Source organism: Vicugna pacos, unplaced genomic scaffold (assembly GCF_048564905.1).
Source record: "Vicugna pacos unplaced genomic scaffold, VicPac4 scaffold_105, whole genome shotgun sequence".
Taxonomy (NCBI): Eukaryota; Metazoa; Chordata; class Mammalia; order Artiodactyla; family Camelidae; genus Vicugna; species Vicugna pacos.
In genome coordinates this window covers 2,228,965-2,243,411 of record NW_027328785.1, presented here as the reverse complement: position 1 = coordinate 2,243,411, position 14,447 = coordinate 2,228,965, and the positions used below count along the sequence as shown (strand labels likewise).

The window sequence follows — 14,447 nt, the reverse complement described above, 5'->3', positions numbered from 1 at the left end:
GCTCTGCACGGCGAGACATGTTCCTTTCCTTCTCAGAGCTGATCACAATTTGCTGTCGTCTGTTTTTATGTTTATCCCTTTTGTAACTGTCTCTCCTTCGGAGTTTTTGCTCAAGCAGCACAGGGCCAGATGTGTCTTGCGGCCTGCCGGATATTCTGGGCAGGGAAACAGCCGACTCCATATCTGGCTCTGGTGCTGAACAGAGAGGGCAGAAGGCCCAGGGGCCCATGCTGAACCGAGGCCTCTGCACCCAAAATTATGGTCTGATTTTGGGCAAATTATACAGTCTTTTTACCATGAGATTCCTCATCTGTCCATGAAAATAACTGTCCATGGCACATAGAATTACAAGGATTATAGGAAATCACCAAATTCATAACCTAGCCAAGGGGCTGCAAGTGCATCCTCAACAGACAAATGCTGCCTTTACGGCTCTGACACATGCTAAGCGGGGCGGCCCCACACAGTGAACACTGCTAAGTGCCAGTGGGTTAAGTGCTTCATGTGTGCTATAATACTCTTTAGATCTTACAACAATCCCAGGGTGAAACGAATATTATGCCCATTTCACAGATTCACCAACAGGTTAAGAGATTTTGAATTCTATTCCAAGGCCCTATGGTGAAGAAATGGCAATTTAAACCGGAATCTGGGCCCAGGCCTTGGCTCCATCTCTCTCCAATCCACCTGACCACTTGCCTTTGAATTCCACCTCTCCAATACACAAGTTTCAGCCGGCCAGCTCTTAAATGCAATTTGTGCAGTTTGTCAATGTAGGTTAATTACCATAAACTGTTCTCAGAAACCACTACAGTAAAGAAAGGTGGACGTAAGGAATTCTGCATTGCGTTCTCCTGCAATGTGCAGGATCCCTTTCCTACACCTCCAAATCCGAGTGTATGCTTCCTCCCTGTTTATGTTTGCACATGGCTTATTAAAGCAGAAGGTACCTGCAGTAATTCCATCTCAGTTGCTTTCCAAGGTTGCAGATTATCCATAATCAGTCTGTGAACGAAAATACTACAATGTGAATGAGAATACTGCAACCATGACAGTAAACAAAGAATACTGAAACCAAGTCATTAAAGGCTGCCGCCACCCCCCAGCTAGGACAGGCCTGCAGCTCAGCTGCTACAGTAACTCACAATGGTGTCATCTGAGCAGACTCAGAATAAGAAAGGACGGGCTACTGGCCCGAGATAGCTAGGTGCTTGTCTAAAAAATGAATTCAGTGAGTCCAAATATTTGCTTCCTCTCACACATACAAAAGTACTAAATTCTTGAACTTGAGATACCTGGCTTTCTTTAGATAACAAGCAATCTTTTATTGTTCCAACAACCTGGTCTTTGTTGTAAAGCTCCTATATATCCTAGCTCTGCCTCAACCTCTTGGGAGCAGTCCCTCAGAGAGTTCTGACAGGCTGTCATCCTGGCTCGAGTCCTCCCGCCAAATGAAACATAACTCTTAACTTTTAGGCTGCACATGTATTTCAGTCAACAGTTTTGGACACCATGAAGCACCACAGCAGATTTCTCTCCACCTGAACTCTCCAAGTAACCGGAGCCTTGGTACCAGCAGTGGCCCTTTGTGCCCATCCACCTCCTCAGGGAGTCCAGATGAATTTGGGTGAGTCTCTCTAGGTTCTCGGATCTCACATATTGGTTGATGATCCTGTTTTATCTGGCGGTGTATCCAGGTACGTGGCCCTCCAGTTGAAAGAAACTGAGGTGAATTACCCACCCAGTGGAGACATATTGAGTGGGGCCTGGTTGAAAGATAACAGGAAATATCCACTTTGAGGATATGTCCAAAGTGGGGCTGGTGGAAACATATGAGGAAAATACTCACCCAGTGGAGACATCCTGAGTGAGTCCAAGTTGAAAGACACTGGGTTCAGGACTGAGTGGTTAGGTAAGAGTCTGGTCTAATATTTTCCTCAATTTGGTTACCTCCATTGAATTTTTCAGGATAAAAGTAAAACTCTTATGAGGAAACTTTCAACTCCAAAATTCGGACCATCCTCCTGGCTGGTAACAGCTTTCTCGGGTGACAGAGAATCTTCCAGGAGTGGTAGACACAAAGACTTCATGACACAGAGTTGTCCCTGTGGGAAATCTTACTAGCAAATTTATTCTGAGAACCCGACCTTACAATGGGGAATAGAACTTTCAAAAAAAAAAAAAAAATAAAGAACAGAAAAGAAAAGAAAAAGAAATGACAGATTGCCAGTCTCCAACTATTACCCCAGCCAGGTTTATGTACATACAAAATTTACAACATTAATTGGGAATAAGAAAAAAAAAAAACTCACTCTGAAAATAACTAAACAGGCCTGATAAAAACATTTTTTGGAATTCTGAACTTATAAAAACAAAATCCCCTTTAGGGGTAACTTGGATTTCTCTTCCTGTGTCCTTGAAATGTAAATGTTTTATCTTTCTCTGGGTGTTTTAAGTGTGTGTATGTATGTATATGTATGTTTAGTTTATTTTTTAAAGGAAACCTTGGACTCCACCATACCAAAGTTTCAAGTATTGTGTACATATGGTGGCCACGCAAATAAATTGGGATTCTAAGCAATTCTTTGATTGTACCAATTTTCAGATATTTTGCCATCTTAAACTTGGCTGCATCAGCCTGGACCACAAAGGCTTTTAGCTTTTGGAGAGTAAACCTTTGAATTTTATTTAGGCAACACCCCGACTCTCATGTGGAAGGGCCTCTTCATCTTATTGGTTTAAAATCACTATATATATATTATATTTGTATATAAATTGACGGCCATATGATGGATTTTTTAATTTGGAAAAACTTTTTAATTGGTGAAAGTTTAAAGAGATCTCATTATAAACAGTTGTTTTATGGTTTCTATTAAAATCAAGTTTAAATGTAGAAAAATATATCTAATGGTTAACCTAAGAACTTAGTTAAAAAAATAAAACTGGTTTGAAAAGCTACGTTTGTGTTTTCCTTTCTGATAAATGTTTCTAGATATGCTAATAAAAACTTAGAATAATTAATGTTAATTAGGTTGAATAACTGGAAAAATGATTGTAAAAATGTCGAAAAAAAAAATAAGTGGCTTATCCCAAAAGGATAAATATTTTTATATGGTTATTTTGAATCAAATAAATAAAATGGACATTTTTGGATTTACATACAGGGTTTTGATACTACACAACGTAAAGTTAAAAAAAAAAGGGCCAAAGAGTTCACCTACTCCCCCCCAAGATTAAAGTTCAAACAAGCCCATTTTACTTACCACAGTTTGAAATATATGTATATATAGACTGAAATACTTGATCAATAATTGGGATAACAGACCAATTAATGAAATTAAAAACTGAGAAGTGCCTAAGCTCTTTGGCTGAAACTTGGGCATCCTAGAGACTTCTATAAAATTATATACAATGCACACACACAAAAAAAAAGGTTTCTGGCACTCCTTCTAGAAATAAGAATTATTGATTAAACTTAATAAATATAAAAATTAAAGGTATAAGATTTAATAAAATTGAGATAAAAGTTTGTGAAATTGGTATATTTAAATGGTCTTTATACAAAACTTTTGCTTGTGTTGTGGGATACATATGTTTAAGAGGAAAAACACTTCCCCTTCTTGGTATTATAAGGCTAGGCACATATCTGTCCCTCTGAAAATATTAATTGAACAAATTAAAATAAACCAATATAGTTATATAAGCCGTCCAATATAATGTAAAACTAAAAACTAATTTGAGTGGCTAATAAAAAAATACAGGTTTACCCTGGGTTTAACTTATAACACAAGGAAAAGAGATCTTACTAAATGCCTTATGCAAGTTTTGGAAGACATATTTAAGTAAGCCTTAAAGTTTTAAAACATGGAATTCTTTGTTTACAGCTCTTCTCACTGATACAAAAATGCCATTTAAGGAGATAAAATACGGCCTGGGTGAGAGAGCAGTTCTCTGGGGACCTGGAAGACAGTGTCTTTGTCTTGCACATCAGAAATATAAATACAACAAACAGTGACCTAGGACTGAGTCTAATTAGCTCAACGAAATAAACCTTAAGGCCAAGAAATTTTTGGCATATTAGAACTCAGAACTCTGAAGGGTCCTTCAGACATTGTGAAGAAATTTTAACTGTCTGTTTCATAAATAGTAAGCCTTAATGATTTGAGCAAGCAAATTCAGCTTACTCCAACTATTATTATACCTATCTTATAAGTAAGTTTTAAAGTGAAGCTATGAGATCTCTAGCTTTTTTCTGATTATAAGCCTGTGTACACATTATAGAAGTGAGATATTTCTACTGCTAAAGAAAAAAAATTCAAAGTCATAGAGCTCTGCTTAATTGACGTAAAAATATAAGAGCTTAAACATTAAGTATTTTTAAAATAACAACTGAACAAATTGACTTTCAGCGTCATGTGAAATGGAAAATATTCAATATTAAGATAATATTTGATATTGTTTAGTTTAAGTATGTTCTAATTAATATAGACATCTTTAAAGTCATCAATATTATGTATAATACCTTTACTGTACCTAGGTTTAATGAAAGTCAAATAAGATCCTGTTATATCTGTTGCAGATTTGTCAAAAAAAAATAAAAGTAATGTGCTGTGGTAAAATTTTAAGTAAATTAAATGCAAATGAGATGAGAGCTTTGGGTAAATATTTAAAATATATTTTTAAAATGTATGTTTAAGATAATCTCTAAGTGTTTGGTATCTTTAAATTCTAGTGTTGTGCTAAATTAAGTTAAATCACAAGATTTTATTAAATAGCTATGCCATTTTCAGATAAAATAACATTGAAATACGAATTACTTAACATTTAACTTCCTCTTACAGTGAAACTAAAGGTATATAGAAATATTAATAAATGGTTGGTGCCACACTGAAATAGTCTCTATTAGTAAGGGAATGATCTCAGTATCCTAGGAAAGTAATATAAATGCGTAAAGGAAGATATAAGAATGGAATTATATTTTGTTAATGAAAAATAGTGACTTTCTCCTGAACCTGGTTACTTCTGAATAGAAGAAAAATAAGGGACACACTAATATAAGTATAGAAAGCTGTGGAAGGCTTGTGGAAAAGGAACCCTGAGGGAAGAGTTTTGTACATGGTCAGAATTGGCTAAGTTTAGAAACAAATTGGGCAACGTAAATGAATCTTAGAAGTAAGCTGGTACAAGATTAGAATTGTTTTTCTCTCTGTTAAGAGGAAAAAATTTTCTTAAAATGTTAATCCTCCTTCAGTAACAGATTGTAAAACTTCTTATACCACTTAGCTGATCTGTTCTGCCTTTACCTTTGACGTATTTTCTTGTTAATGAATTAGTACTACTTTACAGTGATCTATATGTTTATCTGATCAAGTGTTCTGAAATCTTTCAAAAAGCTCCCCAAATATAAAATTCTAATTAATTAAATAAAAATTAATTTAATTAATTAAAATTCTTTTAATCTCCAGTTAAGTTTGGGATGCTACAGAAGGCCCCTGAAACATCCCAAAGAGAGATTTTTAACTATAAAGTTTCATTTGGCATTTTAAATAACATGGAATTGTCAAATGAATCATAAAACTTCTAAGGTTATATTGAATGAGACAATATTATTAATATAGATATTGTAGAAATTATATGGACTCCCTAAAATTCTGGTATATCTGAAATGTTACCAGTGATAATTATGGGTATAGTGAACAGATTTCTTTATTGATTATAGTGTAACGGTGTTTAACCATGCTTTTAAATCTTTTGTCATTTATAGACAGTTAATTGTTTTCTTCTGATGGTTTTGCAAAATGCTTTCTCTTCAAGGAGATTTACTGATTCCTAATAAATTTCACACTATAGCACTGAACTAAACTGGGTAAGACATTTTAAAATTCTAATGAAAACTCTCATTAAAAGAATTAGTTACATGGGACTGATTAACCTGCTGAATATGGTTATAATTTTTGATATTGTTTGAAATACTACTGGCTTTTAACCTGTTTCCCAGACGTAAAGAATCTCTTCTCCTTAAGCTAGTTATGGTTCACAGCAATTTGATAAATTATACCTATGTAATCACACTTGGAACACTTATCTTTTCTCTCTATCTGATCCCTCAAGAGACTAAAAACACTTAGGTCCCCAGTGGCTCTATCAAACAAATTAGGGAGATCATCTCCTAACAGATATAGGAGTATAAAGATATTTTAAGGATTTTAAAGAGAAAAGAATTTACCTAAATCTGTAAGGCAGAAACCCATGAAAAGCCTTGACGTGTCTTTCTTGGCCTTAGCAAACCTTAACATTCTACCCTGAGACTCCGTATTAAAACTTCCAACACAGCCAATTTAAAAAAGCCTATATGATCAAATAATCAGACTTAACTTGTAAAGAAATTAATCTTGATTTGGCTATATTTGAGAAAACTGAGGGTAACTTAAGAGAGAAAATAAATTATATTTTAGTGGATATTAAATTCTAGTTTTGTTAATTGAGGTCCATATTTACTAAGACACTTCCCAGATCATTCCTTGCTGTTATGTCACATTACTGTACGGTTTAATTGAATTATGAAAAGGATACTCTAGGTTTGTTTCTGAAGCTCAGAAATCTATCCTTGGGTAAAGTTCCAATGCCCCATGACCTGCAGCCAGGGGATTATACATACTGCAACAGGCATGACTTAAAGAACTGTCTCCAACCTGAATGGAAGGACCCTTTTTCAGGTACTCTTTACCAGACCATACACACCAAAGCTGAAGGAAACGGAGTCTCGGATTCATTTCCTATCTGAAACATCCCCTGCAGTGCACTGGCCTATCGAGTGCTGCTCACCTTAAAACAATGCCCAAATGGAGAAAAAGCTACCAGACCAGGATGAGAAGAAGACGACATCTGAGCTAGACAGCTGACCCAAGACACCAGACCAGGACTGTATACCAATTACTTTGATAATTTCTCCAACCTTTGATTATGATCTACTCCACTTGTTAAGTTTATGATAAATTACCTATGTCTAGTACTTCTGTGTTACCTTGGTGGGTTTCCCTACTCCAAGGCTCTAATTAGATAGCCCTCAGAAACGTTATTCTAAAAAGAATTTATAGTTCTGTTTAGGCCACTGTTGATCTTACAAGGTGGGAGATTTCAACTGGCCAATTAATACCTGCTCTGACCCTGACCATAAATATGAACTTTCTCATAGGATCAAACTCAGAATCACAAGCAAAATTTTAACCCAAAAATACAACTTCTTGACTATTAAATTCTTACTCGTGACTTTATTAACGTTACTAGCTGTATTACTTATATCCTGTCTATTTTATAAAATTGTTGTCTGTTACATTTCCCAATGTGTAACTAGGCCCACAAGATTGATGATGGCTAAACATCTTGAAGAAACAGATAAAATTTATAACCCTGAATAAAATAAATATAATAGTGTGATTCTAGGTATGGGAATGAGCAAAGATGGGTAAACACTTTCTGTATCATAATAGACTAGTAAGACGGGTGATCCAGAGAACTTTTAGTATCAACAGGGCCTGACAAAAAAAAACTTACACCTTGAATGGCAACTTAGAAGATTCTTCACCTGAACTAGGAATGAGCCATCCTAGCACTGTGGGACAAAATTGGTCATGAAATTTCTCTCAAAATATTGGTCAAATTTAGGACCAAGTGGGAGCACTGTGAATGAAAATACTACAATGTGCATGAAAATACTGCAACCATGACAGTAAACAAAGAATGCTGAATCCGAGTCATCAGCGGCTGCTGCCAAACCCCAGCGAGTACATGCCTACAGCCCGGCCTCTCAGCCACTCACAGTGGTGCCCTCTGAGCAGACTCAGAGTAAGAAAGGACAGGATACTGGCCCTAGATAGCCAGGGGCTTGCCAAAGGAATGAATTCAATGACTCAAATGTTTGCTTCTCACCATACATAGAAAAGCAGTAAATACTTGAACTTGAGATATCTGGTTTTCTTTAGATAACAAGCAATATTTTATTGTTCCAATTACCTGGTCTTTGTTGTAAGCTTCTATATATCCTAGCTCCTCCCCTACCTCTTGGGAGCAGTCCCTCAGAGTGATCTGAGAGGCTGTCATCCCGGCTCGAGTCCTCCAGCCAAATAAAACAAAGCCCTTAACATATAGGCTGAACGTTTATTTCAATGACGTTCCAGAATAGACACAACTCATCAATTCTGTAATGGAACACACTGAATCAGGAAGCAAAGCGTGTTTTAGTCCGGAAAATCTCCGGGTTCCTATTTCTTCCTGTCATTATACAATCCCTCTAGAACTCATTAATTTGCTGTCTGCTCCTCTGGCAACAAAACTCGTAGAAGACTCAACTCAGCAGAGCGCCCTGCTGGGGAGAACACCCCGCAGAAGCACTGCAGGCTGCCTTCCCTCCTGCACGCTCTGCTGACCCTTGGTGTCCTCCGTGGAGACCAGGCCAACAGAGCTGTTCCTAACAGCTACAAATTCGCACACGTTAAATAAATCATTTTATTTTATATGATATTTTACGTATATACACATCTCTGAAAACAGCTTTGCAGAAGCTCAAATCTTCAACATCAATCCCCAAAGGCAAATCCGGTCCCCAAGGGGAAACAAGACTTAAGACGACGCTAAGGCCTCCAAAGTCCTCTCAAGGACCGTCAACCAAACTGCCTGCAGGTCTGCAGCTGCAGGCTGTTACATGTCTGCTTTTAAAGCAACCCCTTCCTGCCCTCGGGTATTACAGTGTCCCTCTATGCCCTCCCGTCTCAGGGTAAAAGCAGCCGTTGCAGAACCTTGCAGGGAAGCACTGACAGGAGTCGACAAAGAGGATCAGAGCTAAGCTAATACTTCTGATGACACGACCTTGTCACTGTGTCACTTTACAGATGAAGATATATATAGAGAGAGGTGGGGTGATATTGCTCAAAGTCACATAGCTAATAAGTGGCAAAGTCTATAACTCTGCTCTTCCCTTCGGCGTGACGCCCCAGCTGGGACGCCCACAGGGTTGTCTCATGCCTGCCTGAACAATCCTCTCCTGTCACTCATAACCCACCACAGGGTCTGACCCTAGCCTGCCTTTTCAGCATCTATTTCCTCCAGTCTCTCAGGAACAAGGCCGTTTGGGCCACTGTATGACTTCCGGCTCCCGGAAACATCAGTGCTCATGCTGGTCTTGCCTGTGCATCCGGCCCGCTGCTCAGAGGCTCTTCCTCCCCTGCAGGAGTACGTTTCCACTCTCCGCAGGGACACCTCCTCAGGGGAGCCCTCTTCTCGCTCTCAGCACGGCAGGGCCACATCCCGAGCTGCCCCATTAGGACAGTGTGCGCCCAGGTCTGTTAATCAGACCAGCAGCATCAGAGCTAGGGATTATGCCCGGGCTACCCTGCAAAACTACTGCCCGCCACACAGCCCCCAGCCAGCAGGTCACCTGGAAGTCACAGCAAGTGCCCCACCCAATCCAGAAGCCTCTTCATTTGCCAGCATCGCTGATGACTGGTTTCCAAACTTTGGTCAGTTTCGCACAAAACAGCACCTTCAACTGTGAAGCAGAGGGTTTCGCTTCTGCTCCCCATCGTTACTGGTAATGTCAAGGAAAACAAAGAGGCCTTTTCTCAACACTTTTATAATGACACCCTCCCACCCACAATACTCATATGCTCAAGAGCTTTGGATCCACGTGATTTTCTTTCCCTTATGATAAGCGGCTCAAAACACTGCGGGATTCCTTCTATTTAGAGGGTATTTGTACTCAGTTTATCGGCTTTAATCTGTTTTTGTCTCTCTTCAATATCCCTAGTTGTTGCCACCTCTTACTCCCTTCAGCAGCCTCCCTCCCAACATCTACTCTAGGAAATCAGCTGTGATGAGGGGCCCTGGGGCAGTCACAGACGATGCAACTAAGGCAAAGAGAGGGTCCATAATTTGCCCGAGAAGATCAGCTTCAACCCCCAACAATGTGTGTCACGTCCCTGTGTTTAACTCTTATGCTAAGCAAGATAACTTTTTGTAGATTATGGTTATAAACAGATGAGGTATAAAAATACATACAAGGACACACATCTACTCTAAGATGCTCACTAACTCCACTATTTTGTTTCTACTTATTTCTATTAAAAAATATTAAGAACCTCTGCAGTCAGTATAGCAAAATGTTACTGGGCTTTAAATCCAGAATATAGAGGTGTTAAATGTGTCATTACTCATACTTATTTGTATGTTCACAATACAAAATTATTTGAAAGTCCCTCTCACCTCCCCCTACTCACTACTGGCTCTCACCTGAGCTCCCAGACCACACATCTAACAACCTTTCACTTTACCCACAGCTGAACTCATCAGTTTTCCGCAGAACTCCCTCTGCAGCTTTCCCTCCTCAGAGCACAGAAGGACCATCATTTACCTCATTAATCCACCCAGAAACCTGGGCCTTACTCCATCCTGCATTCACAGCCAGCCTTCATCCTTTCCTTTTTACCATCTAAACATGCCTTCAATATGTTCGCTTTTAAACACTGACCGTCCCACCACTCAAGTGGAAGCCACCAACACTGCCCACCTGGACTCACGAGTCTCCTAAGTGGCCCCACAGCCGCTCTCCCCTACTTGAGACAAATGGGACTGTGCCACTCCCGCTCTTTTTGGACTCTTTTAAGACCCACTCTTCTTAGAAGAAACTCCAAGTTCTTCACCAGGTGAAAGTCTTTGCCATGAAATTGTCACCTCAGGGAGGGCAGGACCCGCCCTCTCCCCTCGGCCCCGCCCTCTGGCAGAGCATCAGCTTGGGAGGACCTGCTGAGCTACACCAACCTGTATTCTAAACCTGGTCTGAGTTCTTAGCAAACTGCTTCACTTATCCATACAATTCCAAGGTAAATTAGAAAGATTTTAGATGTTGAGCTAGACTATTGATTTTGGGATTTTGCACTAGCAACCTGCAAGGACATGTTCTAAAGATTCTGTCTTCTTAAAACCACACCCAGGTTAAAGGAGTATTTGTGGAATGTCTTCGGAGGAAAAGGGACTGTACTTTTACAGGCTTTATGTTTTATAACATGAACAACCCGGACAGGGTCACAAATGGAACCGCCTCACAAGTGACAGAAGACAGGTGAGAGGCACAAAGCAACAGGTTGCAAAGATGGTAAGAGTAAACATGATTCTCCAACCCCCCCAAAAAATTTTTGAAACAACCAAAAATTCTGAATTTTAAAAGTAAAAGAGTATCATATAGAGAAATGAAATAAATAATGCTCTTCATCAGGGTTTCAAGATCTCACTCCAGAGTTTTTAGCAGGCCATACTGAATCCTAGCACAGAAAAATCAAATGGACTTGTAGTGAGAAAGTTCCAGGAAAACTGCAGTAATTCCTCCACTTGTGTAAGGACATACACTCACCTGCTGAAGGTGAATGTAAACCGCATTCTGGATAAATTCGAAAGCTTCCAGGCTCCGCTTCTGGATGCCAAGGACATGGACAGCTTGGAAGCATGCTTCTAACTCAGTCACCGGCATTTTTACACTGCAGGGGAAACGGAGGCACCCAGTCAAGAGCAGAGATGTTCCTGTCGTGTCTCACAGGCCGTGCCTCGGGGATTCAGTGCCCTGCAGCAGCCCGGCCCCAGGCAAGGACCAGCAGCGTTTTCCACCCAAGCAGGAGGGGCACTGTGCTTGAGAAAGCCCATCTCCGATGGGGGCAAGAGGGGCTGGTGGGGTTCAGTGAACCTATAAATGCCCACAGAAATATGCCTGCATTCATTCAAGTGATGCAAACAACTGTAGCAGGCTATTTAACAAAATTTCAATTGTCAGTGGAAATTTTGCCATTCCTTTCCGCTTGTCCCCTGCACTCTGAGACAGGCTTAGGCTCTCTTACACCTGCAGCTCTGTGCAATAGTTGTGAAGTCATTTTACTTTACAGATACCACGGTTCTGCCCAGGGTGATATCCAGCCCAGAGAGGTGGCCCAGGCCAATTTAAAGCTATGTGGCTTGTGTGCAGGGACAATTACAGGAGCTGGTTCCGGAGCCAGGCCCCTCCCCACCTCTGCTCCCCTCTCTCCCGAGGCCCCGCTGCCAAGCACTCAGGCTCTGTGATCTTAAGTCCTACTCTTCTACTCTACTCCAAACCCTTTTCCTTTTCTTTTTTTTCCCTAATTATTCCCAGCTGGAGTGATTTTTCAATCTCAACATCTGAAAAAAATTCCTGCAGCCGAAAAAGAGGTCTCCAGAGGTCAATGCCCATATGCTGGTTCCTGAAGAGAGCCCCTGGCTACGGGGACCCTCACCAACACTCACGGGGCATCAGAGATGTTGCAGGGTCGGCCACCCCCTACAAGAGTTTGCTGTCACCCCAATGCCTGCACAGCATCCCTGCTCACAAAATATAGTTGGTACACTTATCGGTTATTAAGAAGCAAAAATACAAAATTGCTCATATTTCTTACTAATATTATCTATGAAGCTGGAAACGGAATTGTAATAAAATGTAACAGTTTTTACCCTATGTTAAATCTGTTCCTTTGAGTTTAAACCTGTGCCCTGTTTCCTAGGCTCAGACTTGGTAGCTCTGCACCATTTGAAAAAGAAAGTTGCCTTTAGCCTGAAATCTGCAGGAAAGCCTATTCTCCTGGCCCTGATCTTTAAAAATGTTAGCTCATCTGCACTTCTGTAGAGATGGCAAGTTGCATAATAGAGAATAGCCTTTGTTTTTTTGGAGGTTTTACAGGGGTACCATGATTTGATCCACATGGACAGCTGCAAGAACAGCGGATTCAAAGGACAAACAATTCATAAAGCAAGAAGTATGCAACAACCAACCACAACCCCCCCCTTTTTAGTATAAAAGGAGACTGAATTCTTACTTGGGGAAGATAGTTCTCCAGGACATCAGTCTGCCGTCTTCTGGGTCTGCCAGCATTGCAAGTGAAGTCACTATTCCTTGCTCCAACACCTCATCTCCCGGTTTATTGGCCTGTCATGCGGCGAGCAGAACGAGTTTGGACTCGGTAACAAAATGACTGCATTGGAGGTAGTATGTCTCCAATGTTTCCTCGTTTCCAATATGTAACATGCACATCATTTATGATCTAGTGCAAATAATTCATCAAAGACAACCACAAAAAGAAACTATACTCACCTAGCTATCAACACTGAAGTCACAACCTGTCAATTTTATATGATGTTGAACAACACAATGGAAAAACCTAACATAGGGAGTTGATTCCACGGAAATAAAATTATTTCTACTCCTTCAATACTTTTTCTTTTCTTTTCTATTTTATTTTGTTTTGCTTATTGAAAGGAAAATAAAAGTCAAGTCATTTTATTTCACGTATTTTTGTTATAGCTACATTCTTTAAATACTACAAAGAGATTTAAACTGCAAAAAAAATTGTTCATATATTAGTATAAAGATATATACACAATCAATGGGGATTAGGAAAGGAATGGACATTTACTAAAAATCCACTGCAATCTTGTCTTTTACAAGCATATCCTGGAATATAAGCTGTATGATCCAGGGGGCCCCATCCCCATTCTCACTGTTGAGTCCCTTAGCAATCAACTACTAAGGCACCAGCATAGAACCATGTGATCAGTATTTGAGGAATAAATTAGGGAATTAGCACATTCAATTCTAAAACAAAAACCCTAAAATAAATACTGAACTTATTTACAGATAAAGAAAATTGGAACCAAAAAAGTAGTTATTTCCCCAAGGTCACAAAGCTAATAACTGGTAAAGACAAGATTTGAACTCATCTGCCTGATTCTAAAAACTAAGGTGGAAATCCCATTCGACTGGGGAGGGTCCAGCAGCAGAGCCTATCACCCTATCTTTGTTCAGATCTAGCCTTAGACAGCCTGAGACAGCACCCCATTCCTATGGAACTCGAGGGCAAATGATAACAATAAGGATTTTATATCCAGTAGTTTGTTAGGTCTCATTTATATAAAGTGTCAGCAGGTCAGCAGAAAAACTCTGGAAAATATGAGTGGGTCCAGAGCTTTCTGCTGATTAGTAACTCAGTCTCTCAGGACATAATGACCTTCCCATGAGAGGCCTCATGGACATAAACTAAAGGCAGCTGAGCAATGAAAACTAACAAGAACCTGGAACTAAAGCAAGAAGGTTCCCTGCCATCCCCCACCCAGTTGCCTCTTCACCCGCGTGGACACGATGGCAGGAGACCCAGATTCTTGTCCAAGTTACATCATCATGGATTCTCATCCATAATAATGTATGACTCTTTGCCGCCTTATGTCCATTAAAACTCAAATATGATAACACCAATATCTCAGCAGAATATCTATGTCTCCACTTCCTGTCTTCTAATAGGAGAATATTTTTATGGACAAAAAGCAGAAATCCAATTTAAAAAACCATGCACGAAGCCAGGTGAAATTCTGCTTAAGAGACTGCTCTCACGCTGAGTAAATGA

General features: G+C 39.8%; 1 protein-coding gene across 1 annotated transcript in view; it reads right to left on the bottom strand.

Annotated features, from left to right (window-relative positions):
• Window positions 1-14,447, bottom strand: part of LOC140694829 (uncharacterized) — a 213,380-nt gene that overhangs the window by 164,616 nt on the left and 34,317 nt on the right. The window contains exons 9-10 of the mRNA XM_072957881.1: window positions 12,867-12,976; window positions 11,402-11,525 (exon numbers count right to left, since the gene is read on the bottom strand). The gene's annotated coding sequence lies outside the window, so the exon portion shown is untranslated. The remainder of the gene's footprint in view (window positions 1-11,401; window positions 11,526-12,866; window positions 12,977-14,447) is intronic.